At 44.2% G+C, this 26,739-nt stretch overlaps 1 protein-coding gene across 1 annotated transcript in view; it reads right to left on the bottom strand.

Moving 5' to 3' along the window:
- Positions 1–22,336: 22,336 nt before the first annotated feature.
- The window catches only part of ctif (CBP80/20-dependent translation initiation factor), a 395,289-nt gene continuing 390,886 nt past the window's right edge, over positions 22,337–26,739 (bottom strand). The window contains exon 14 of the transcript XR_010974913.1: positions 22,337–22,413. The gene's annotated coding sequence lies outside the window, so the exon portion shown is untranslated. The remainder of the gene's footprint in view (positions 22,414–26,739) is intronic.

The following is a 26,739-nucleotide window of genomic DNA, read 5'->3' as shown; positions in this document are numbered from 1 at the left end:
GTACAGGCCCTTCGGCCCACGATGTTGTGCCGAACCTTTAACCTACTCTAAGATCAAACTACTTACCTACCCTTCATTCTACGATCATCCATGTACCTATCCAAGAATCGCTTAAATGTCCCTAATGTATCTGCTTCTACCACCACCGCTGGCAGCGCATTCCACGCACCCACCACTCTGTGTAAAGAACCTACCTCTGATATCTCCCCGAAACCTTCCTCCAATCACCTTAAAATGATGCCCCCTGGTGATAGCCCTTTCCGCCCTGGGAAAAAGTCTCTGGCTATCCACTCAATCTATGCCTCTCATCATCTTGTACCCCTCTCTCAAGTCACCTCTCATCCTTCTTCGCTCCAATGAGAAAAGCCCTAGCTCCCTCAATCTTTCTTCGTAAGACATGCCCTCCAGTCCAGGCAGCATCCTGGTAAATCTCCTCTGCACCCTCTCTAAAGCTTCCACATCCTTCCTATAATGAGGCGACCAAAATCTGAACACAATATTCCAAGTGTGGTCTAACCAGGGTCTTATAGAGCTGCAGCATAACCTCGTGGCTCTTAAACTCAATCCCCCTGTTAATGAAAGCCAACACACCATACGCCTTCTTAACAACCCTATCAACTTGGGTGGCAACTTTGAGCGATCTATGGACATGGACCCCAAGATCCCTCTGTTCCTCCACACTACCAAGAATCCTGTCTTTAAGCCTGTATTCTGCATTCAAATTTGACCTTCCAAAATGAATCACTTCACACTTTTCCAGGTGGAACTCCATCTGCCACTTCTCAGCCCAGCTCTGCATCCTGTCAATGTCCCGTTGCAACCTACAACAGCCTTCCACATTATCCACAACTCCAGCAATCTTCGTGTCATCGGCAAACTTGCTAACCCAGCCTTCCACTTCCTCATCCAAGTCATTGATAAAAATCACAAAGAGCAGAGGTCCCAGAACAGATCCCTGCGGAACACCACTGGTCACCGAGCTCCATGCTGAATACTTTCCATCTACTACCACCAGATACATCCAATATTGACTGTTGAAACAAGTTTCTCCACTTTAACCACTGTGGTTGACTCTTAATTGTCCTCTGAAATGGCCTAGCAAACCATGAAGTTGTATCAAACCGCTACAGAAAAGTTAAAGAATAAAACCAGATGGAGCACCTGGCATCAATCTAGGAACAGGAAATGACAAAGGTACACCTTGCCCAGGTTACCCTGCAAAGTCCTCCTCACTAACATCTGGGGGAATTGTGCCAAAATTGGGAGAGCTGTGCCACATACCATTCAAGCAACATACGTAGACAGATTTTGGAAAGATGTAAAGGTAACAGGGTTGTAGTGGTGGGTGATTTTACCTTCCCCTATTTTGACTGGGACTCACTTGGGGCTTTGATGGGGCAAAATTTGTAAGGAGCATCCAGGAGGGCTTCTTGAAACAATATGTAGATAGTCCAACTAGGGATGGGACCGTACTGGACCTGGTATTGGGGAATGAGCCCGGCCAGGTGGTCGAAGTCTCAGTAGGGGAGCATCTCGGGAACAGTGACTAGAATTCCATAAGTTTTAAGGTACGTGTGGATAGGATGAGAGTAGTCCTCGGGTGAAGGTGCTAAATTGAGGGAAGGCTAATTATAACAATATTAGGCAGGAACTGAAGAATTTAGATTGGGGGCAGCTGTTTGAGGGTAAATCAACATCTGACATGGGAGTCTTTCAAATGTCAGTTGATTAGAATCCAGGACCAGCATGTTCCTGTGAGGAAGAAGGATAAGTTTGGCAAGTTTCGGGAACCTTGGATAACACGGGATATTGTGAGCCGAGTCAAAAAAAAAAGGAAGCATTCGTAAGGGCTGGAAGGCTAGGAAAAGACGAATCCCTTGAGGAATGTAAAGACAGTAGGAAGGAACTTAAGCAAGGAGTCAGGAGGGCTAAAAGGGGTTATGAGAAGTCATTGGCAAACAGGATTAAGGAAAATCCCAAGGCTTTTTATACGTATATAAAGAGCAAGAGGGTAACCAGGGAAAGGATTGGCCCACTCAAGGACAGAGAAGGGAATCTATGTGTGGAGCCAGAGGAAATGGGCGAGGTACGAAATGAGTATTTTGCATCAGTATTCACCAAGGAGAAGGATTTGGTGGATGATGAGCCTAGGGAAGGGAGTGTAGATAGTTTCAGTCATCTCATTATCAAAAAGGAGGAGGTGTTGGGTGTCTTGCAAAGCATTAAGGTAGATAAGTCCCCAGGGCCTGATGGGATCTACCCCAGAATACTGAGGGAGGCAAGGGAAGAAATTGCTGAGGTCTTGACAGAAATCTTTGCATCCTCATTGGCTACAGGTGAGGTCCCAGAGGACTGGAGAATAGCCAGTGTTGTTCCTTTGTTTAAGAGGGCAGCAAGGATAATCCAGGAAATTATAGGCCGGTGAGCCTTACATCAGTGGTAGGGAAATTATTAGAGAGGATTCTTCGGGACAGGATTTACTCCCATTTGGAAACAAATGGACTTATTAGCAAGAGACAGCATGGTTTTGTGAAGGGGAGGTCGTGTCTCACTAATTTGATTGAGTTTTTTGAGGAAGTGACGAAGATGATTGATGAAGGAAGGGCAGTGGATGTTATCTATATGGACTTCAGTAAAGCCAAGGTCCCTCATGGCAGACTGGTACAAAAGGTGAAGTTACACGGGATCAGAGGGGAGCTGGCAAGATCAATATGGATACAGAACTGGCTCGGTCATAGAAGACAGAGGGTAGCAGTGGAAGGGTGCTTTTCTGAATGGAGGGATGTGACTAGTGGTGTTCCGCAGGGATCAGTGCTGGGATCTTTGCTGTAAATGATTTGGAGGAAAATGTAGCTGGTCTGATTAGTAAGTTTGCGGACGACACAAAGGTTGGTGGAGTTGCGGACAGTGATGAGGATTGTCAGAGGATACAGCAGTATATAGATCGGTTGGAGACTTGGGCGGAGAAATGGCAGATGGAGTTTAATCAGGATAAATGTGAGGTAATGCATTTTGGAAAGTCTAATGCAGGTGGGAAGTATACAGTAAATGGCAGAACCCTTAGGAATATTGACAGGCAGAGAGATCTGGGCATACAGGTCCACAGGTCACTGAAAGTGGCAACGCAGGTGGATAAGGTAGTCAAGAAGGCATACGGCATGCTTGCCTTCATCGGTCGGGGCACAGAGTATAAAAATAGGCAAGTCATGCTGCAGCTGTACAGAACTTTAGTTAGGCCACACTTAGAATATTGTGTGCAATTCTGGTCGCCACACTACCAGAAGGATGTGGAGGCTTTGGAGAGGGTACAGAGGAGGTTTACCAGGATGTTGCCTGGTCTGGAGGGCATTAGCTATGAGGAGATGTTGGATAAACTCAATTGTTTTCACTGGAACGACGGAGGTGGAGGGGTGACATGATAGAGGTTTACAAAGTTATAAGCGGCATGGACAGAGTGGATAGTCAGAAGCTTTTTCCCAGGGTGGAAGAGTCAGTTACTGGGGGACATAGGTTTAAGGTGAGAGGGGCAAAGTTTAGAGGGGATGTGCGAGGCAAGTTCTTTACACAGAGGGTGGTGAGTGCCTGGAACTTGTTGCCGGGGGAGGTGGTGGAAGCAGGTACGATAGCGACGTTTAAGAGGCATCTTGACAAATACATGAATCGGAAGGGAATAGAGGAATATGGGCCCCGGAAGTGCAGAAGGTGTTAGTTTAGGCAGGCATCAAGATCGGGGCAGGCTTGGAGTGCCGAATGGTCTGTTCCTGTGCTGTACTGTTCTTTGTTCTTTGTTCACACTTATGCGTTACACAGTCTTCTTTGATGGCAACATTTTTGCGGTTAAATGTCCCAAACTCTTCCCAGTTGCAATGGGTTGGATCTCCCAGACCTTTCTCAAGGTCAATGTCCTCTTCGCTCATTTCTCTGAGCACTTTCAACCTAAATGTCCGTGAATAAGGGTGATCCTGTTGGTATTTTACTGCCTTGCAAACTTCAACTTTCAAAACAGGTTCAAGTCTTTGCAGCCTTTTACTGTATCAGTTTTTTTGAGAGCAGGTGTTCCCTCTCTCTCTCTCTCCCCCTCCCTTGAGGCTGCCACCGCCGGTTGTCTTCCTTTCCTACAGCCTGTCTGCCTTCAGAAAATCTGTTACATTCATCTGGAATCACAAGTAAATAGCCTATTGTGCTTTTCCAATATGCAAAGTTCACAAGTCTGGCTTCAGCAGCGCCACCGGAGCTTTCCTTTGTTTCCAGATGTTAGCAGTTGCCATGCACGTTTGCATCCTTAGATTCACTGACTCCTTGTTTATGATCTGAAAGTCTGGGAGGGTGAAACCTATTGTTCTTCAGGTTTTATACCCCTGCATTCCCTGCTTTTCAAAAAAAGTCTTTGATCTGTGTTCTGTGTTGTCCTGGTAACCAATATTTCTGTCTTGTCTTTAAGCAGAGTTGATGTGAGGTCACCTGACTTCTCTGACTCCATCTTAAAGTTTTAAAAATCACAATTTTTAAAGCATAATCATGTTACAAAGTTCATCATTCATAACATTATCCACAAAATTCTGGAAACACTTCTATAATTTCTTCTCTAGCTTCCCACAGAACTGTTGGATGTAATAATTATGTCCCAGTTATCTATCTACTTCAAGCTTGATTAAATTCTTTGGTACCATTTTTCTTTTTTCCTTATCTGTTCTATTCATTTCTGGTCGTTCTATAATCCTCTGGAGGCAAAGTACTTATTTATTGACTGCCATTTCCTAACTCCGGTTATAAGATTGACTCTTTTATCTCTTAGTGACCCCATTCTATCTTGACTATCCCATTATGTGCCTATAAAACTCCTTTTATTACCCTTTATGCATTTTGCTCATTATTTCTCATATTCCCTACTAGGGTTTTTCCACATTTTTGTAGATTTCATATTTTACTAGCTTTCTTTTTATTGACTCCTCTGTAAGCACTAGTGGTTCATTTTTAGTTGTAACTTTTTCCCTCATCTTCCCTATCATCCATGCAACATTGGTCTTGGAGATACTCCCTTTTTTCTTACAGTAATATATTGCTATTACATCCTTTCATCTCCTGCCTAAATGCTCTCCAGTTCTGATTGTCAGTTTTGTTCCATTTCATCTGAGGAGGATCCCTTTTTATTGCACTATAATTTTCTCTTGTTTCAATCAAACACTGCTGCCTTTGTTTTTGCTTTTTTGTACTTCCAATGAATAATTATATTATGGTCACTATTTCTTAAATGTTTTCATACGTTTAGGTCACCCTATTTGCTTTGCTTCCTTAGCCAGGATCAGATCAAGTAGTGCGATCTTCCTTGTGGAGCAGCAACAAATTAACAGGGAAAATTGTCCTAAATACGTTGCAAAAATTCTTCCCTTTCTCCTAACAAATCTTTACCATGTCCCTGTCTATTTTTGGATAATTATAAACTACAATTATAACTCTTTGGTTATTATTTGCCTCACTAATTTGTCTACAAATTTCATCCTCAGTTTTTTTCTATTTTTCTGCAATAACTCCCAGTTGTGTGGCTCACTATTAGATTTTCCACAGAGCAATCTAAAGGCAATATATTTGGACCCCTTCTCTATTTAAATCCTTCTACACCAATGCTATGAGCAATTCGACAAGCCCTCCTCACCTTCCTCCTTCCCTATCCCTCCTGAAATTTTTATGCTCAGGTTTATTTAATTACCAATCCTGACCAAATGCAGCCATATTTCAGTTATTGGTACTGGGACATGATTTTCTATTTTAAGCAATTACATCCCAAAGACTGGTGGATTGTATCAAACAACATGTCCCTTCCGCTGTTCGCAATGGGCAAGGCACAGGCCGTATCCAACCAGCCCGTGCTTGCAAATTCAAAACACAGTGTCCAACATTAGATGTGATTCCGCGATTGGACAACATTTGCTAAATAACCCTAAGTGTGCTAGGGATTATGTTGACAACCAATTTAAGATTGTCAGTCGGGCTCACAGTGTGTCAAATTTGCGTGTACTGGAAGCTACATGTATTAATACACAAGGCCCTGTTCTTTGCAGACAGAAAGAACATGTACACACATTGCGCCTGTTTCAGCTAAACAAAATAAGTGACAGTCATTCGCTGGTCCATTCTTCAGGACAATACCTTGACCAATCAGAGTCAAGCTGCCTGGTTTAAGTTTCAAACAAAGCTTGGCAGTTAAATGTCAGTCACCATAAACTGGTGCATTCTCCATGGCAACGCCTCTACCATTCAGTGTCCACTTGCCAACAAATCAGCACTCTCTTGTCATACAGTGTAAATTTGTTGCTTTCCCTTACATTGGTATTCTTGCAGATTGTCCTGATGAGTGCAAGACAAAGAGCCTTGAGAAAATGTCTCTATTTTCAGCAGTACTCAAGTTCTGTACTACCAAACGACTATTTGAATTCCCTTATTGTTATATATACCCCGACTAGAATGTTATTCAATAGTTATGCTATAAATTTAATACAATACTTTATAGTTTCCCTGTCCTAGTTAAAACCAATGCCCTAGTTTTAAAAAAACTTACTACTGACCAAAGAATCACCTATCTGCTGTGCTCTGACGCCACTCCTCGCTTTTTTGGAAATATATTGATCAAGTTCTCACTGATTATTTTCTTCTTTTTTACTTTCTGTCCTGTTTACCCTCTTTAAACCTTCTACTGCCTTATTACTTATAAAGCTTATTTTCTCTTCTATATTACCTACTCTACTTCCTTGCTATTTTTACTGCTGAATAAGCCCCAGGTTTAGTTTTTAGAGCGTTAATGACTCATAGTTATCTCATCTAAGTGACCAACATTCACGACAACATTCAGACACGATGGGCCAAGTGGCCTCTTTCCATGCCATAAGCTTTCTATGATTCTATGATTCACATGTGAACCTAGACAATTGGAGGTCGAGATTCTGACCGCCTTACCACACCACTGGAGTTAGACTTAAATGTGTCGATGGTAGAAGCCCTAAACCCCATCCCAAATTGTGAACTCAGAGATGGCAAGCACGCTCCTGTGAGGACCCACCAATGGTATCTGTCCCATAGAGGCCTGGAAAATTGGAGTGGCAGTTCACTGTCCAATGATGGCGTGATGGCCTGGGACAGGCTGAATTTAAGGAGGGCAACATTTTTAAGATTGCTTCTAATGGGGCACTGGGCCACCAAAGGTAAGATATTCAACTCTAGCTTGCATTGATTAACTCAGGTTGTGAAAATTCTTGGACTGTTCCAGGGACCTCAGCAGAACTCAAACCAGACGAGTTCATCTCCAGAGGCTCAACTTGGGTTAATTCAAGGCTCAAATGAGGAATGTTAAAGATGTGGAGTTGTTTCCCACACTGCCATCATTATCATTATGGGTGGGATTGCCAATTCATTGTTTTGAGCCTATAGCCACTAGAAACCGGATTCAGTTTGCACTGAACTAGTTTACATAAGACTCACAGGCAGAAAATGGAGACAGAAATTTCACGCTATCATTCCAGATTGGATTTGAACCCTAGCCGCAGGAGTGGAAGAGAATTTGCTACTCAACTGCATCATCTAGTCTCCTTACTTTAGGTTTATGTTTAATATTTAACAAACTGGTATAATTGGTGAAAAATTGGAGCAGTGTCATAATCTGCATCTTGTTATCATGTAATTTTATTTGTAGATAGTGTCTCTATGTGCAGCTAGACATAAACATTGTTTTGTTCATGCGGGCCAGCCTGAAAATCCTGCTTTTGTGCTTGAAGGTCAGAGCGCACTACCCTGCTGTAAATGATGAGACTGAATAAATCAATTAGAATAAGTCAATTTCTCTTACTTTCAATTGTTTCTTCAGTGATCCAGTTATGTGACAAGTTGGCAACACTTTTTAACCATTTTTTGGCCTCTTCACTAACAGCTGTCACCATCTGTGATATCCGCAACTTGTTTACTATATTATACAGCGAGTTAGTAGCTGCAAAAACATTAGGGTCATTCAAAAACAATTAGGTGTCATGATCAAGAGATGAGGTTCAACAGACTAAATGGCTTGTTCTCATTCCTGACTTTTTTGATGTGTTTGTGTGTTATTGAATGAATAAGACAAGGGGTTCTCCTTGGCTCAGTACTCAGGGTGTGCTGCACTGTTGGAGGTGCCGTCTCTTGGATGAATCATTAAACAGTCTGCCCTCTCAGATGGAGGTAAAGAATCTCGTGACACTCTTCAAGTACAGCAGGGGAGTTTTCCCTGGTCTCCTGGCCATTTTTTAAATCTCTCAACTAACATCACTAAAAGGCAGATCATTATCTCATTGCTGTTTGTGGGACCTTGCTGTGTGCAACTCGGCTGCTGTATTTTTCTAGATTACAACAGCGACGTCATCTCAAAAGAATTTCACGAACTGTAAAGCACTTTGAGGTCATGAAAAACATCTTAAGAATAAGGGAGGTCCCAAATTCAATCTTCACTCTGTACTGAGTTAGCTAAGCTAAGCTCAACCAATGCAACATTAAAGGAGTTACAACTGTCTAACTGCTTGTGTAGTTGCGGATTGTCTCTTGTTCTTGTCACTCTCCAGTGACCCCTACTGGAAATGGACATTGTGACAGAATTGGACTTCATTATGATGCCCTCCACGATTGAGTAGCCAGCCAATACCGAGAGCCTGAAATTGTGATGGCACCTGTTGGAACTACTGGACAGAGATCAGAAAATAGGGTGGAATCCAGTTCCACCAGGATTTAGACCTGTTTCCAAAGCTGAGAAATTTTCCAGTTGGGGGGGAGCATGTGAATCATAGGAAGGAATATTGGAACAGGAGTAGGCTATTCAGCCCCTCAAACCTGTTTCGCCATTCATTTAGATCGAGGCTGATCTGTATCCTAACCTGTCTTGGTCCTATAACTCTTGCCGAACAAAAATCTAGCAATCTCATTTTTTGAAATTTCCAATTGATCTCGCCTCAACAGCTGTTTTGAGGGACAGGATTCCACATTTCCTCTACCATGTGGATAAAGAAATGCTTCCTGCCATCACCCTGAATGATCTAGCTCTGATTTTAAGGTTACTCCCCTTGTTTTGGACAGCCCCACCAGAGGAAATAATTTTTCTCTGTCTACCCTATTAACTCCTCTATTCATCTTAAACACTTCAGTTAGGTCAGCCCTACTCCTCCATACTCAAGGGAGTACAAGTCTAGTTCATGTAACCTGACTTCATAATTTATCCCTTTTAGCCCAGTTATCAGCCTGGTGAATTTGCACTGCTCTCCTTCCAATATCATTATATCCTTCTTGTGGTGTGGTGCCCAGAACTGAACACAATATTCTAAATGGGATCCAACCAGAGCTTTAGAGTCATCGAGAGATACAGCACCAAAACAGGCACTTCGGCCCAACGAGTCTGCACTGACCATCAACCACCCATTTATACTTTTTCCCCTCTCATATCCTCACCTTCCCTCGATTCTCCTACCACCTACCTACACGAGGGGAAATTTTCTTTTACAATGGCCAATTTACCTATCAACCTGCAAGTCTTTGGCACATGGGAGGAAACCAGAGCACCCGGAGGAAACCCACACAGTCACAGGGAGAACTTGCAAACTCCACACAAGCAGTGCCCAGAACCAAACCCAGATCACTGGAGATGTGAGTCTGTGCTGCTAACCGCTGCACCACTGTGCTGCCCATATACATGATTGCATATAACTGTTATATAACTGTAACATAACTTCCATGCCACCATATTCCAGTCCCCTAGCCTTTTTAATTATTCTTTGTACCTGCCCACTAGTTTTTAGTGATTTCTGTACTTAGACCTCGAAATCTCTCTGCTCATCCACAGTTCCACAAGCTTCTCACCATTTAGAAAATTTTACTTAGGTCCATAGTAAATTACCTCACATTTCCCTCTATTGACCTACTTCGAGCATAGTTTTGCCTACTAACTTAATCCATTGATAACCTGTTGCAATTTCTGCATCCGGCGACACTATTTACTGTGTTACCTAACTTGATGTTGTCAAAAAACTTGAATCTTCTACTCCTCATATCAAAAAGGGGGTGTTTGGGAGGTTCCCGGGCTACCCTCAAAGGGACATCAGAGTCCTATTGAGACCCCAGGAAATACTCCTGAAGTTTTGCAATTAGGGGTAATCGATGCCAGACTGAATTGAATATCTGACCTTTCATGGCTCAGTGCTCCATTAGGTGCAATATTATTTGCTCCAACCTGTTCTCGGTCACTACTCCAGCATTGGAGAGCATGTTATCACTTCAAAGCCTTTTCTAGGCCTTTCCTGGGACAGCCATCACTGCTGTACCATCACAGGCGTGGCCTGCCTGACCTGTGTATACAAGGACTCTATCTCATGCAGTTTCGTACGTCGAATTTACAGCACAGAAACAGGCCATTCAGCCCGACTGGTCTATGCTGGTGTTTAAGCTGCACACGATCTGCCTCCCATCCTACTCATCTGACTACAACTGCATATCTTTCTATTCCTTCATCATTCATGTACTTAACTAGCTTCCCTATAAAGGCATCAATGCTATTCATCTCAACTACTCCATGTGGTTTGCAAGTTCCACATTCTCACCACTCTCTGAGGAAAGAAGTTTCTCCTCAATTCATTACTGGATTTGTTAGTGACTATCTTATATTTATGAATCCTAGTCAGGGATTGGCAATGTGTCCGTACACGGACACCAGTGTCCGTGGTAAAAATTTTCAGGATCCGTGACTTCCCATTGCTTTTTCTTTCCAACCAGACCAGGCTTTTAAAAAAAAATCAGAACCCTGTGGACAGCTGACAGGTGATGAATGCAGGAACGGAGCAGCAAGCAGGAACAGCAGTTTCCCAACTTTGGACAGCTTCATGGTTTTTCAGCTTTTAATTAAATTAAATTAAATATGGCGGGGGGGAAGAAATGACACAGAGAGGGGGGACAAGACAGAGAGGGGGGAACAACACATAGGAGAGCACAGAGAGAGGGGGGACACAGAGAGGGAGGGGGAGAGAGATGTCCTGCCCTGTCTTCAGACACATATTACAAGCAAGTACAGAATTTGCACAAACGGGTTAAATATCCTTGTGAGAAATGATCCGTCTTCCTATTGCTGAGCTTTCTACTGTCTCACCTCAATAACCACAATAACAATCCTTTCCTTGAGTTTTATGGTTTATTGGATGAATTTTCACTCCTGACACAGTGTGAATCCACAGAGGTTATCCGATAAGGTCCATGTACCACCTTGTGACATGGTGTAGCTAGCTCTATTCTATCAACAAAAGTAATTCCTATTGGTATTACATACTGTTTTGCTTGCTAGCTAGCTACTACAGTTGTGCTACTCTCCATTGATGTTTGTATGCTTTGCTACTTTATTTATAGGGAGAAATGGGTTTTAAATCTGACTGTGCTTTGATGGCATTAGATTGGCTATACGCTTTATATACAAATTAATTGCCCCATGTCTGTGGCTGAGTCAATAATTTTGTCAAATGTCTGTGGTGCAACTTATAGGTGCCGATCCCTGCTCCTAGTTTTGGACTCCCCACAAGTGTCTCTATGTCTACCCTATCGACTCTCTTCATAATTTGAAGGGCTACAACAGGTCTTATCTTTGGGATGAATGTCTGGGATTTTACCACTTAAATCTGACTCTGTTGGTGGAGAATTTTGGCTACTAGCTGTCTAGGATCATACATTCTTTATTGTCACTGTTATGGATTCTGTAGTATGGTTATGTTTTAAAAGACTGTGACCTTTAATGCAGTGCAAAATGGAGATTTGGAGGAGACAAGTGACCTCACACCAGTTCTGCCCAGAGACAAGCCAAGGGTCTTGGTGCCTTGAAAACAAGGAACACGGATCAAAGATTCTTTTGAAAGCAGGGTGAAAGTTTGTAACACCTAAAGGACAATGGGTTTCACTCTCCCAGACTCTCAGACAGTAAACAGGGAGCCACGGGCTCTAAAATGCAAATTCGAGTTGCAATTTTTAACACCTGGAAACAAAGGAAGGCCAAGGTGGTTCTGCTATGGTCAGACCTATGGGGCTGAATCTTATGAGCCCCACTGAGGTGGGTTCGGAGGCAGGGGTTAGGGGGAGGTCATAGCATTGCGACAGGTGGCGGAGGGCCAGTTGCTTCGCTGCCATAACACAATTTTGACATGGTCGGGATAGGCCAAAGACGGCCTTCCTTCCCAAATGCCAATTGAGGCCTTTAAGTGGCCTATTAACAGCTATGTAAGGGCCTCTTCCTGTCTCCGCTGGAATTTAACCAGCTGCGGGTGGTGGGGCCTCCTCCATAGGGGGAGGTCGCCCAGTAAAATGAGGTGACCTCACTGCAGGCTTGGGGGTGGGGCCCTCCTCTGTGGGCAATCTGTGGCCCATAGGCGGGCCCCGCTGGGAAAAGCTGTACCTCCCTGAACCACCTTGTCCGGCACTAAACCCCCCCCTCCCCCACCCTTCGCCAGGGCCTGCTGAACTACCAGTGTTCTCAAACCAAATTCCTCTTTGCTCACTTCTTCCGAGCACATTCGACTGGTCTTCCATTAATAAAGAAATCTCTGGTGATACCATTGATCTTTTTCCGCTTCAAACCTCAACTTTTGAACCGGGTTCAGATCTTAGCAGCTGGGAGGAGTTTGGGACTTTTAACTGCAAGGAAACCTTTTTTACTGAGAACACTGTGTCATGTATAAATGTGGTATAGAGGTTTTAAGTGTGTGAATGAGTTAATGGGAAATACCTTTTTCTGCACTTTGATATATTAGCTACCTGTTAAGTACTGTTTAGTTAATAATTTTTAGTTTAGTTGTTATAGTAAAAGTCTTAAAACGTGAAATCTATTCATATAATTCCTTAATCGGTCAGGGGAATTCATATCTCTTGTTTTTAAGTTAACTGTCTTTACTGAGGCCGTAACAATCATTTTAGATCAGATAACTGTGAGATCTTAGCTACCCAACTGCTGTGTTCTCAACACCTCGTTGTATGGCTGTGAAACATGGACAACTTACAGCTACCGGGAAAAGAAGCTCAATAATTTCCATCTTCACTGTCTGCAGTGCATTATGGGTATCTCCTGGCAGGACAAAATCACAAATGTGGCAGTCTTCTCGAAGGCACAGCTCCCAAGTGTGTTAGCACTAATCAAACAGAGCCGGCTTTGGTGGATCGGACGCGTCCGCAGGATAGAAGATGGTCACATACCCAAAGACCTTCTGTATGGTGAGGTAGCCGGGGCCCGACGACCAGTGGGGCGCCCAAAGCTCTGCTTGCAAGTGTGACATGAAGGCCCTAAATATTGACTATCTCACCTGGGAGTCACTAGCTGGCAAAAGAGGGAAATGGCGACACATCCTGTGGACTGGTGTGCACTACCACAACGATCAGTTGCTACAGCAGCTTGGCAACAGGCACCAACGACAAAAATAACAATTCACAGCGTCACTTGGCAGCTTCACATGCAACACTTGTGGCAGAACCAGCCTCTCAAAGATTGGCCGTCACAGCCATCAGCAAAGATGCACCAAGAAAAGTTCTCCCTGTGTCTGCGTGGGTTTCCTCCGGGTGCTCCGGTTTCCTCCCACAAGCCAAAAGACTTGCAGGTTGATAGGTAAATTGGCCATTATATAAATTGCCCCTGGTATAGGTAGGTGGTAGGGAAATATAGGAACAGGTGGGATGTGGTAGGAATATGGAATTAGTGTAGGATTAGTATAAATGGGTGGTTGATGGTCGGCACAGACTCGGTGGGCCGAAGGGCCTGTTTCAGTGCTGTATCTCTAAACTAAAAAGACACCCCACCTAAATGGATTGTTTGCTGCGTGTCCATTATCTTTCGTAGATGGAAGGATGCCAACCAACAGCTCAGTGGGTAAGTACACCATGTGATTTAATGCTGAGCTGTAAATGTCATATAAGGTAACAGATTCAATCTCTGCTTTGTAGTGATTTAACTGAATTCACCAGTGGGTGTGCGACTATCTGTCTCAGTGTTATTGAGCAAGGGGGAGGGTGAACAGCCAGTTGTCATTGTGCACATAGGCACAAATGATATAGGTAAAAAACGGGATGAGGTCCTACAAGCAGAGTTTAGGGAGTTAGGAGCCAAGTTAAAAAGTAGGACCTCAGAGGTAGTAATCTCAGGATTACTACCAGTGCCACGTGATAGTCAGAGTAAAAATGAAAGAATAGTCAGGATGAATGCGTGGCTTGAGAGATGGTGCAGGAAGGAGGGGTTCAGATTTTTGGGACATTGGGACCGGTTCTGTGGGAGGTGGGACTATTACAAATTGGACGGTCTACACCTGGGCCGGACTGGTACCAATGTCCTTGGAGGTGCTTTTGCTAACGCTGTTGGGGATGGTTTAAACTAATGTGGCAGGGGGATGGGAACCAATTGAGGTCAGTTGACAGTAAGGAGGTAGTAACAAAAGCCTGTAAGGAACTAGATAATGAAGTCAGTGTGACTAAGGGGAAGAGCAGGCAGGGAGCAGATGATGAATATAAAGGGACTGGTGGTCTGAGGTGCATTTGTTTTAATGCAAGAAGTGTAGTAGGTAAGGTAGATGAACTTAGGGCTTGGATTAGTACCTGGGAGTATGATGTTATTGCTATTACTGAGACTTGGTTGAGGGAAGGGCATGATTGGCAACTAAATATCCCAGGATATCGATGCTTCAGGCGGGATAGAGAGGGAGGTAAAAGGGGTGGAGGAGTTGCATTACTGGTCAAAGAGGATATCACAGCTGTGCTGAAGGAGGGCACTATGGAGGACTCGAGCAGTGAGGCAATATGGACAGAACTCAGAAATAGGAAGGGTGCGGTAACAATGTTGGGGCTGTACTACAGGCCTCCCAACAGCAAGCGTGAGATAGAGGTACAAATATGTAAACAGATTATGGAAAGATGTAGGAGCAACAGGGTGGTGGTGATAGGAGATTTTAATTTTCCCAACATTGACTGGGATTCGCTTAGTGTTAGAGGTCCAGATGGAGCAGAATTTGTAAGGAGCATCCAGGAGGGTTTTCTAGAGCAGTATGTAAATAGTCCAACTCGGGAAGGGGCCATACTGGACCTGGTGTTGGGGAATGAGCCCGGCCAGGTTGTTGAAGTTTCAGTAGGGGACTACTTTGGGAATAGTGATCACAATTCCGTAAGCTTTAAAATACTCATGGACAAAGACGAGAGTGGTCCTAAAGGAAGAGTGCTAAATTGGGGGAAGGCCAACTATACCAAAATTCGGCAGGAGCTGGGAAATGTAGATTGGGAGCAGCTGTTTGAAGGTAAATCCACATGTGATATGTGGGAGGCTTTTAAAGAGAGGTTGATTAGCGCGCAGGAGAGACATGTTCCTGTGAAAATGAGGGATAGAAATGGCAAGATTAGGGAACCATGGATGACAGGTGAAATTGTGAGATGAGCTAAGAGGAAAAAGGAAGCATACATAAGGTCTAGGCGGCTGATGAAAGACGAAGCTTTGAAAGAATATCGGGAATGTAGGAACAATCTGAAACGAGGAATTAAGAGGGCTAAAAGGGGTCATGAAATATCTTTAGCAAACAGGGTTAAGGAAAATCCCAAAGCCTTTTATTCATATATAAGGAGAAAGAGGGTAACTAGAGAAAGGATTGGCCCACTAAAGGACAAAGGAGGAATGTTATGCTTGGACTCAGAGAAAATGGGTGAGATTCTAAACGAGTACTTTGCATCGGTATTCACCGAGGAGAGGGACATGACGGATGTTGAGGTTAGGAACAGATGTTTGATTACTCTAGGTCAAGTCGGCATAAGGAGGGAGGAAGTGTTGGGTATTCTAAAGGGCATTAAGGTGGACAAGTCCCCAGGTCCGGATGGGATCTATCCCAGGTTACTGAGGGAAGCGAGAGAGGAAATAGCTGGGGCCTTAACAGATATCTTTGCAGCATCCTTAAACACGGGTGAGGTCCCGGAGGACTGGAGAATTGCTAATGTTGTCCCCTTGTTTAAGAAGGGTAGCAGGGATAATCCAGGTAATTATAGACCGGTGAGCCTGACGTCAGTGGTAGGGAAGCTGCTGGAGAAGATACTGAGGGATAGGATCTATTCCCATTTGGAAGAAAATGGGCTCATCAGTGATAGGCAACATGGTTTTGTGCAAGGAAGGTCATGTCTTACCAACTTAATAGAATTCTTTGAGGAAGTGACAAAGTTGATTGATGAGGGAAGGGCTGTCGATGTCATATACATGGACTTCAGTAAGGCGTTTGATAAGGTTCCCCATGGCAGGCTGATGGAGAAAGTGAAGGCGTTGGGGTCCAAGGTGTACTAGCTAGATGGATAAAGAACTGGCTGGGCAACAGGAGACAGAGAGTAGCAGTAGAAGGGAGTTTCTCAAAATGGAGACGTGTGACCAGTGGTGTTCCACAGGGATCCGTGCTGGGACTACTGTTGTTTGTGATATACATTAATGATTTGGAGGAAAGTATAGGTGGACTGATTAGCAAGTTTGCCGACGACACTAAGATTGGTGGAGTAGCAGATAGTGAAGGGGACTGTCAGAGAATACAGCAGAATATAGATAGATTGGAGAGTTGGGCAGAGAAATGGCAGATGTAGTTCAATCAGGGCAAATGCGAGGTGATGCATTTTGGAAGATCCAATTCAAGAGTGAACTATACAGTAAATGGAAAAGTCCTGGGGAAAATTGATGTCCAGAGAGATTTGGGTGTTCAGGTCCATTGTTCCCTGAAGGTGGCAACGCAGGTCAATAGAGTGGTCAAGAAGGCATACGGCATGCTTTCCTTCATCGGACGGGGCATTGAGTACAAGAGTTGGCAGGTCATGTTACAGTTGTATAGGACTTTGGTTCGGCCACATTTGGAATACTGCGTACAGTTCTGGTCGCCACATTATCAAAAGGATGTGGATGCTTTGGAGAGTGTGCAGAGGAGGTTCACCAGGATGTTGCCTGGTATGGAGGGCGCTAGCTTTGAAGAGAGGTTGAGCAGATTAGGATTATTTTCATTAGAAAGACGGAGGTTGAGGGGGACCTGATTGAGGTGTACAAAATCATGAGAGGTATAGACAGGGTGGATAGCAAGAGGCTTTTTCCCAGAGTGGGGGTTTCAATTACTAGAGGACACGAGTTCAAAGTGAAAGGGGAAAAGTTTAGGGGGGATATGCGTGGAAAGTTCTTTACGCAGAGGGTGGTGGGCACCTGGAACGCATTGCCAGCGGAGGTGGTAGATGCGGGCACGATGGAGTCTTTTAAGATGTATCTAGACAGATACATGAATGGGCAGGAAGAAAAGAGATACAGAACCTTAGAAAATAGGCGACATGTTTAGAGAGAGGATCTGGATCGGCGCAGGCTTGGAGGGCCGAAGGGCCTGTTCCTGTGCTGTAATTATCTTTGTTCTTTGTTCTTTGAGGGAAAAATTCCACTCCTAATTGATATCAGGGGACATTGATGCCCACATAGCAATAGCCACAGACTCTCAAAAGTAATGAATTGTAGGTGAAATGCTTTGAGAGATGTGATAAAGCACTATATATATGCAAATCTTTTCTAATAAGCTTCTGATGAGACACTTAATCAAACACCTTCTGAACAGCCATATATGTAATAGCAACTAAATTCCTGTTATCTTTTCAATTGGTCATTTCTTTAAAATATTACATTTTCCAAACACAATTTGTCTTTAGAAAATTTTTGCTGCCTTGTGCATTTCAAAATGCTCATTAATTTAGTCTCCAGTCAGAGATCTGTGTGTATCTATCCATAGCTTATTAAAAATCTAACATTGCTGAACATCTCTCTTGTACAAAATCTTACTTTCTGTTCCTGGTAAGTGCACCATTTTTTTCTCAGTAACTGAAATTTCTATTGCCCAATATAATAGTTTTTTGGTGCATATTTCACAACTTAATAAATTAAATTTATGAATTGAATTTTTTTCTGTATGTTTTGATGCCCGTCTACTGGGCATCAGCTTGATAATTTTGTCCAGTGCTGTGACTATGAATTGAATTTACATTGTGCAGTTTGGGTATGTGTAGTGTACTTAATTTCCAAGGATACATCAGTACCATTCAGTAATTGAACTGCCGGAATATATTTCTTCATTTTTTTACCAGTTTATGTTTAGTCATTTGTTTCAAAATGATTTGAAGAAAATCTAGGATAAAGTTGAAAAACATAATTCATATAAAGTTTATATTGAGGTTTTTAATCTGTGTATGCATATGAAAGAGAGAGAAAAATAAAAAAGGCAGATGATTGATTGACCTGTTGTAGATTTTGTTTTGCGCTCAATAAACTACAGAAAGCACCTTAAGCTAAGAGTTACATATGATGTGTCTTTCCTCATTGTAATTTGTTTCACTTTAAAAAGCCAATTGGTTGTTTTGAAGCAAAAGAACACCCAAAAGTCACCCAATTATCACCTGTGTTGTCATTTGGAAAATGCAGATTAATCTAATGATTAGTAGTTGTCAGACACGAGGTAATATTTGGACTTTGTTGTACTGTTTTCCAGGCAGAAAGCAAAGGAAAAAAATACCAGATTCACAGGCCTATGTTGCATGCCTCAAAGTTGCTTGAAATATGTCTGACGATATCTGGTTGGGCGCTTCTTCAGCAGTTCCTGGTGGTCATCGAAAACAGACGTTCGGATCCTTGTAAATATTAATCAGAGGTTACGGTCTCATTTAGGACCCCTTTCTGAAATTCAGCTGCACTGAGCCAGGCCTGCTGCATGCAGTCTTTCCGGACGTGGATGTGGCCTACTGTCCTTGTGGAGACAAAGTCCCATCTTCCCATGGAGGATACCCATTGAGGATATCGTGTTGTGTGGCACTACCAGTGTGCTAAATGGGATAGATTTTGAACAGATCTAGCAACTCAAAACTGGGCATCCATGAGGTGCTGTGGGCCATCAGCAGCAGCAGAATTGGATTCAACCACAATCTGTAATCTCATGGCCCGGCATATCCCCCACTCTAGCATTAGCATCAAGCCGGGGGACCAACCCTGGTTCAATGAAGAGTGCAGGAGGGCATGCCAGGAGCAGCACCAGGCATACCTCAAAATGAGGTGTCAACCTGGTGAAGCTACAACCCAGGACTACTTGCAAGCCAAGCAGCATAGCAGCTTGGGATAAACCGAGCTAAGTGATCGGTTAACCAAAACATCAGATCTAAGCTCTGCAGTCCTGCCACATCCAGTTGTGAATGGTGGTGGACAATTAAACAACTAACAGAAGGAGGTGGCTCTACAAATATCCCCATCCTCTATGATGGGGGAGCCCAGTGCAAAAGACAAGGCTGAAGCATTTGCATTCATCTTCAGCCAGAAGTGCCGAGCAGATGCTCCAGCTTGGCCTCCTCCTGAGGTCCCCAGCTTTCCAGATGTCTGTCTTCAGCTAATCCGATTCACTCCGCGTGATATCAAGAAACGGCTGAAGGCACTGGATACTGCAAAGCCTATGGGTCCTGACAACATTCCGGCTATAGTACTGAAGACTTGTGCTCCAGAACTAGTCACGTCTCTAGCCAAGCTGTTCCAGTACAGCTACAACTCTGGCATCTACTCGGCAATGTGGAAAATTGCCCAAGTATGCTCTGCACACAAAAAGCAGGACAAATCTAACCCGGCCAATTAGCCCTATCAATCTACTCTCGATCATCAGCAAAGTGATGGAAGGGGTTGTCGACAGTGCTATCAAGTGGCACTTGCTCAGCAATAACCTGCTCACTGATGCTCAGTTTGGGTTCCACCAGGGCCACTTAGCTCCTGACCTCAATACAGCCTTTGTCCAAAAATGGACAAAAGAGCTGAATTCCAGAGGTGAGGTGAGAGTGACTGCCCTTGACATCAAGGCAGCATTTGACCAAGTATGGCATCAAGGAGCCCTGGCAAAACTGGAGTCAGTGGGAATCGGGGAAAAAACTCTCCACTGGTTGGAGTCATACCTAGCACAAACGAAGATGGTTGTGGTTGTTGGAGGTCAACATCTCAGTCCCAGGACATCACTACAGGAGTTCCTCAGGGTAGTGTCCCAGGTCTAAACATCTTCAGCTGCTTCATCAATGACCTTCCCTCCATCATAAGGTCAGAAGTGGAGATGTTCGCTGATGATTGCACAATGTACAGCACCATTCACAACTCCTCAGATAATGAAGCAGCCCATGTCCACATGCAGAAAGACCCGGACAACATCCAGGCTTGGGATGATAAGTGGCAAGCAACATTTGCGCCACAGAAGTGCCAGGCTATGAACCTCTCAAATAAAAGAGAATCTAACCATCTCTTCTTGATGTTCAGAGGCATTACCATCTCTGAATCCCCCATTATCAACAGCCTGGGGGTCATCATTGACCAGAAACTGAACTGGAGTAGCCATATAAATACTGTGGCTACAAGAGCAGGTCAGAGGCTGAGAATTCTGTGGTGAGTAATTACCCTCCTGACTCCCCAAAGCCTGTTCACCATCTACAAGGCACAAGTCAGGAGTGTGATGGAATACTCTCCACTTGCCTGGATGCGTACAGCTCCAACAACACTCAAGAAGCTCAACACCATCCAGGACAAAGTAGCCTGTTTGACTGGCACCCCATCTACAAACATTCACTCCCTCCACCACCGAAGCACAATGGCAGTGTGTACCATCTACAAGATGCACTGCAGAAACTCACCAAGACTCCTTCGACAGCACCTTCCAAACCCACAACCTCTATCACCTAGAAGGACAAGGGCAGCAGATGAATGGGAACACCACCATCTGCAAGTTCCCCTCCAAGCCACACACCATCCTGACTTGGAACTATATCGCCGTTCCTTCACTGTTGCTGGGTCAAAATCCTGGAACTCCCTTCCTAACAGCACTGTGGGTGGACCTACACCTTAAGGACTGCAGCGGTTCAAGAAGGCAGCTCACCAACACCTTTTCAAGGGCAATTAGGAATGGGCAATAAATGTTGGCATAGCCAGCGATGCCTACATCCCATGAAAGAATTTTTTAAAAAGCCACCTACAAAAGGCAGCTTTCCCCAGCTCCATAGCCTTCCTGTAATGTTGTGGCTTTGGCTTATTGTACTTTTAAAATATTGGCACTACAGGGTCCTCCCCCCAAATTAATGGGAAGAATCCGGACCACAGAGAGCTGTTAAAAAGAATAGAGCCTAGTCCCTCTTTCTTTGAGTACCCTTGGAGTGAATGCCAGTCAGGGCAGCAGCTCAATATCTGCATCAACCCTATAATTATTCGTAACCCTGCATTATGTTCTGTAATGAAGACTGACACAAAGGGGGTAATGTTAACCTAACCCACCAGTTGGGAAACCGATGGGATCAGATTCAATGTTAGTTTTACACCTGGTCTGATTATACTCTCTATTGAATTCTATGGAAAGTGATATTGGGCAGGATGTAAAGCTGACATTCCATGCGATCCTGTGGGTTCCTCACCCAGCTAGTTAGGTTAAACCTCCCCCATAATAGACATTTTAAACCTTTGTCATATCCTGGGCATCCACCTGAGGAATCCTTCAATGGCACTATAGTGGCCCAGACCCCTAACATTATTACTGTTGTAGTAAAAGATATTATTACTACTGCACCTATCCACTATCGCATCTCCATTGTGACTCCACTCTGACAGCAGTTTTCATTGCTTTCAATAGATCAATACCTATCCTTGTACTCCTCAAAACTATTTTCTTTAAGCCTGTATAAATATTTCTGCTTAAGTCTGATTTGTCTTTGGACATGACCCATTAGCCAGTTTTCTTAGTTTTACTTAATGCACAACATCCTTTTGCCTAAGGATTGCTTCAAAAGCATTCTACTTTTCTTCTGCGTTGGTAATGTCCCCGCTGGACTGCGCAAACATTCTGGTTTCAACGACCTGCCATCTTTGCATTCTTGAAATCTGAGACCAGCATTAAAGTTTCAGCAGCTTTGGTATAGCTGATCAAGTTCAATCTAATAATATTGTGGTAGCAAAAACACACGATGGGTTGCAAATAAAAAAATGGTTGCATTAAAGGTGTTGTGTGTACACACACTGTTATTGGTGAAGTTGTTTTGATGACGTGAATGGAAACCAGGTGAGTTGAAGTGCACAGAGGCAGGCCAGTAGATAGACCATGGGGTGAAATTCGTCTTGGGTGGAAAGGAAAGTTGGGTTGAGTGTATAACATTCTGTTGATTCACGATCACCCAGTTTGCAGTAATCCCCGCGAGGAATTTCACCACTCATATTTGTAGCCGAAAGGGGTAAAATGTAGACAGGACTTCATGTAATGCTCATATGTTGTGGTCAAGATGTGTCAGTGTTACACTGGCATGAATCTGTGTCGCTGCCAGCACTGGGATTTCCTCTGCATTCTCTGCAACTCCTCTGACAGAGAGAATCTGAAAGACAGAACGAGTCAGAGAATACAAAAGGCTCAGAGTGAGACAACATTAAAAGAAAACAGAGTGGGAGACAAGTAGAGATTGTTACAGCAAGTGACTTTTTTTAAGTTTACGCTCATGAGCAATGCCACAGGGTATCAACTAGAATTAGGGCAAATGATTTAGTGCAACAAAAATGACCTATGATCTCACAGCAGTTGTGAACCAGCCTTTTCTTTGTTATTTGTTACTGACTTTTTCCCCTTACTTGCACTTTAATTTTAAACAGCAATATGCTTGAAGTGCTTGTTTTCAGCCTTTCAGCTTGCATTGAACACTGAAGGAAGTTTCCAGCTGCTTACAATAAAAGCTTGCCATGCAGCTGGTAAGTGCTCAGTGCACTGGCACAGTTTAAAATTAGAGTTTGAATTAAATTGCCAGCAAGCAAAATGCACAATGGCTGTACAAGGAGCTGTTACAGCAACCAGCTGGAAACCTTTGTCAGTCTTAGGCAGGCAGTACATAATGCCGATTCAAACTAAAGACAGGAAAAGTTCAGCTTGAGAGTGAAAATCACATCATTTGTCACAGTCGAAGAAAATCACTTTCCCTAACTATAATAATACGCTCTGCATTGCATGAATAACATTCCTGTCATTTATAAAACAACAAGTTTTCTGACTTACTGGGAATGGCACTGCAGGAGATCTACTAGCTCATAGGAAAGTACCTTACATTGGAGGCAAAGGTACAGTTGACTACAGAAAATGTAATCTTCCTCCTCCTTTGTTGCTGGGGTGACTAAATTGGCATCTATTGCTATCTCCGCTCCCTCTCAAGGCATTCTCCGGTAAGAAATGCCTGCCCAAGCTATTAGAGTTAAGCATAACACAATCTATTTAACTGAGATAGTCACCTGTCAAGCATTCGTTTTTTAGGCTACAATCAGGAGAAAGACTCCTGGTCTCCAGCTTGTGAGTACCTGAAAAAGTCATGTGAAAAATGGAGGGAGGAACCAGACAATCCAACCTCACCCATGGTGACAGGAAAGGCCTCTGTGATACTACAATTCCCTAAAAGTATCCTCCATTATTCTTTCCCAGTGTTGTTACAGATCAAAACCTGCCCATGCTCTGCAGTATTGCACCCAGAGGTTTCTCGTGACAAGTGTGGGAAGCCTGTTCAAATGTGGAAAGCATCAAAGCTGAGCTCAATTCCCTGCTCACCAGACAGCTCACATACGCACCTTCCAAATGGGGATCTGAAAAATAACAAGTCAGATAGATTTTCTGTTACCCTAGATGACAGAGTCCGCAGTCCATTGTAGCAGCGCGTGGTCTGAGTTCAGTTCACTCAGCACAAACCAGGGTTTGGAACTGGGACTCTGCTGGTCTCAGTGGGTCAGTGCCACACTGGACAGTACATTTATCAACTGGGCGATCGAGAAGCTCTTATCATTTATCACAAAAAAAATCTCAGGCAGGAGGTGATGCAAGAGAAAAACATGTGAAATTGAAGATAATTGGATAAGTTTGCAAGGATGATTTAAAGGAGGATGAGTCATCCTGAAAAATTGCTGATGGTAAGTGTAGGGGCAATGAATTACATTTATTCATTTTGTTGTTAAAAATGAGAGACTGGGTGGTGCAGGTGAAATTTTCATATTGTCCTTGCACCTGTAGATAGAGTTGTGAAAAGTCGGCTTGCTGCATGGGGGTTGGTAGAACACTGGTAATGATATTGGACTAATAATCCAGAGACCTGGACTAACACTCCAGAGATATGAGTTCAAATCCCTCCAAAGCAGCTGGGGGAATTGAAAGTCAATTAATTAATAGCATTTGGAATAAAATACTAGCTTCATTAATAATGATCATGAAACTACTGGATTATTATAATGCCCTTCAGGGGAGAAACCTGCCATCCTTACCTGGCCGACATGTGACTCCAGATCCACAACAATGTGGTTGACCCTCTGAAATTGCCTAGCAATCCACTCAGTTGTGAAAAACCGCGACAGAAAAGCAGACATCCAAAGACTACAAAGTTGTGAACAAAAACTGAAAATGCTGGAAATACTCAGCAGGTCAGGCAGCATCTGTGGAGAGAGAAATAAAGTTATTGGCAGGAATCTTTTGTTGGACCGGTGGGGGGGTCCCTGACCACAAGCCGAAAAGTCGGTGGCGAGCCCACCTCCACCGAGCCTGGGGATCCAGACTGGATGTTATGGTCCCCAGGCCATTAATTGGTCTTGGGCGGGACTTCCACCTCATTGAGGCAGGAAGTCCCACCTAATGGAGCTGCCAGCCAATCAAGAAAAAACATACCTTTTTAGGGTCTCGCCAGGGACAATCGGTCGGGTCCCGGCGAGGCAAGACGGGGTCGGTTAGTGGGGCAGGGAGGTGTGTTGTGCGTTGGAGGTGGTTGGGGCTTCGGGGGCGGACCTCCATGGGTCACAGGATGCCCAATCAGGAGGGCCCACCTCAGCCCGCAAGAAGGCCACCTAGTTTTATCAGGCGGGCTTTCTGAGGCCTCAGCCATCCACCAGCCAAGGGTAAAATACCTGTGGTAAGTGGCACTTAATTGGTTACTTAAGGGCCTTGATTAGCCTGGGGCGGGTGGGCTGATTCTCGCCACCTTTTGCGTAAATTTGCAGTGGAGGTGGGAGCGTGTTGGAAAGGGACCCCCCAGCCTCCCACTCCATTTTACGCCCCCCACCCCTGCCACCAGCCCGCTCTTTTGGGGGGCGTAAAACTCCGGCCAATGTTTCAAGTTTGTGTGACTTTTCATTAGAACTGGCAAATTAATGACAAAAGGTTTCATGATACAAAGGCTAGAGAACAAGTAAAGAAACAAAAGATGTGTCTGGATGAGGTGTAAATGGCAGGATAGCAGCTATCCAAACACAAAGTAAAGGGATTAAAAAAGAACAAGGGAGGTTGGGGGGAAACAAACAAACAAACAAAATGGGGGCAGAGGTTATGATCTAAAATTATTGAACTCCATGTTGAGTCTGGAAGGCTGTAAATTGCCCAGTTGAAAAATTAGGTGCTGTTCCTCAAGCTTGCGTTCAACTTCATTAGAACACTGCAGGAGGCCAAGGACAGGAAAGGTCAGAGTGGGAGCAAGGTGGAGAATTGAAATAACAAGTTGTGCTTGTGGATTGAATGTTCCACAAAGTGGTCACCCAGTCTGCATTTACTCTCTCCAATGTAGAGCCACATTGTGAGCAGTGAATACAGTATACTCAATTCATTCCATCTTCGCTGCCTCCGGAGAATACTTGGCATCAGGTGGCAGGACCGTCCTGGAGGTGGTCAGAAGTCCTCGAGGCGGCCAACATCCCCAGCTTATACACACTACTGAGTCAGAGGCGCCTGAGATGGCTTGGCCGTGTGAGCCGCATGGAAGATGGCAGGATCCCCAAAGACACATTGTACAGCGAGCTCGCCACTGGTATCAGACCCACCGGCCGTCCATGTCTCCGCTTCAAAGACGTCTGCAAACGCGACATGAAGTCCTGTGACATTGATCACAAGTCGTGGGAGTCAGTTGCCAGCGTTCGCCAGAGCTGGCGGGCAGTCATAAAGGCGGGGCTAAAGTGTGGCGAGTCGAAGAGACTTAGCAGTTGGCAGGAAAAAAGACAAAAGCGCAAGGGGAGAGCCAACTGTGTAACAGCCCCGACAAACAAATTTTTCTGCAGCACCTGTGGAAGAGCCTGTCACTCTAGAATTGGCCTTTATAGCCACTCCAGGCACTGCTTCACAAACCACTGACCACCTCCAGGCGCTTACGCATTGTCTCTCGAGATAAGCAGGCCAAAGAAGAAAATTGAAAGAAGTACAAATAAATCGCTGTTACATTTGGAAGGAATGTTTGGGGCCCTGGATGGTGAGAAGGTAAAAGTGCAGATGTTGCATCTCCTGCGCTTGCATGGAGAGGTGCCATAGGAAAGCGGGGAGATGTTGGGGGTGACTGAGAGTGGACTAGGGTGTTGAGGAGGGAATGGCCCCTTTGAAATGCTAAAAGGGGAGGGGAGGGGAAGATGATGGTGGCATCACACTGGATGTGGTGGAAATGGTGGAGGATGATCCATTGAATATGGAGGCTGCTGGGTGGAAGGTGAGGACAAGGGGAATCCTATCTGTTCTGGGAGGGAGGGGAATGGGTGAGAGCAGAAGTACGTGAAATAGGTCGGACATGGTTGAGGGCCCTGTCAACCACGGTGGAGGGAAATCCTAGGTTGAGGAAAAAAGAAGACATATCGGAAGCACTAGTATGGAAGGTTGCATCGTCCAAACAGATGCGACTGAGATGGAGAAATTGGGAGAATGGAAGTGGGGT

Source organism: Heterodontus francisci, chromosome 1 (genome assembly GCF_036365525.1).
Source record: "Heterodontus francisci isolate sHetFra1 chromosome 1, sHetFra1.hap1, whole genome shotgun sequence".
NCBI lineage: Eukaryota > Metazoa > Chordata > Chondrichthyes > Heterodontiformes > Heterodontidae > Heterodontus > Heterodontus francisci.
The sequence above is the reverse complement of the archived record's forward strand: the minus strand, read 5'-3'. Positions and strand labels throughout refer to the sequence as shown.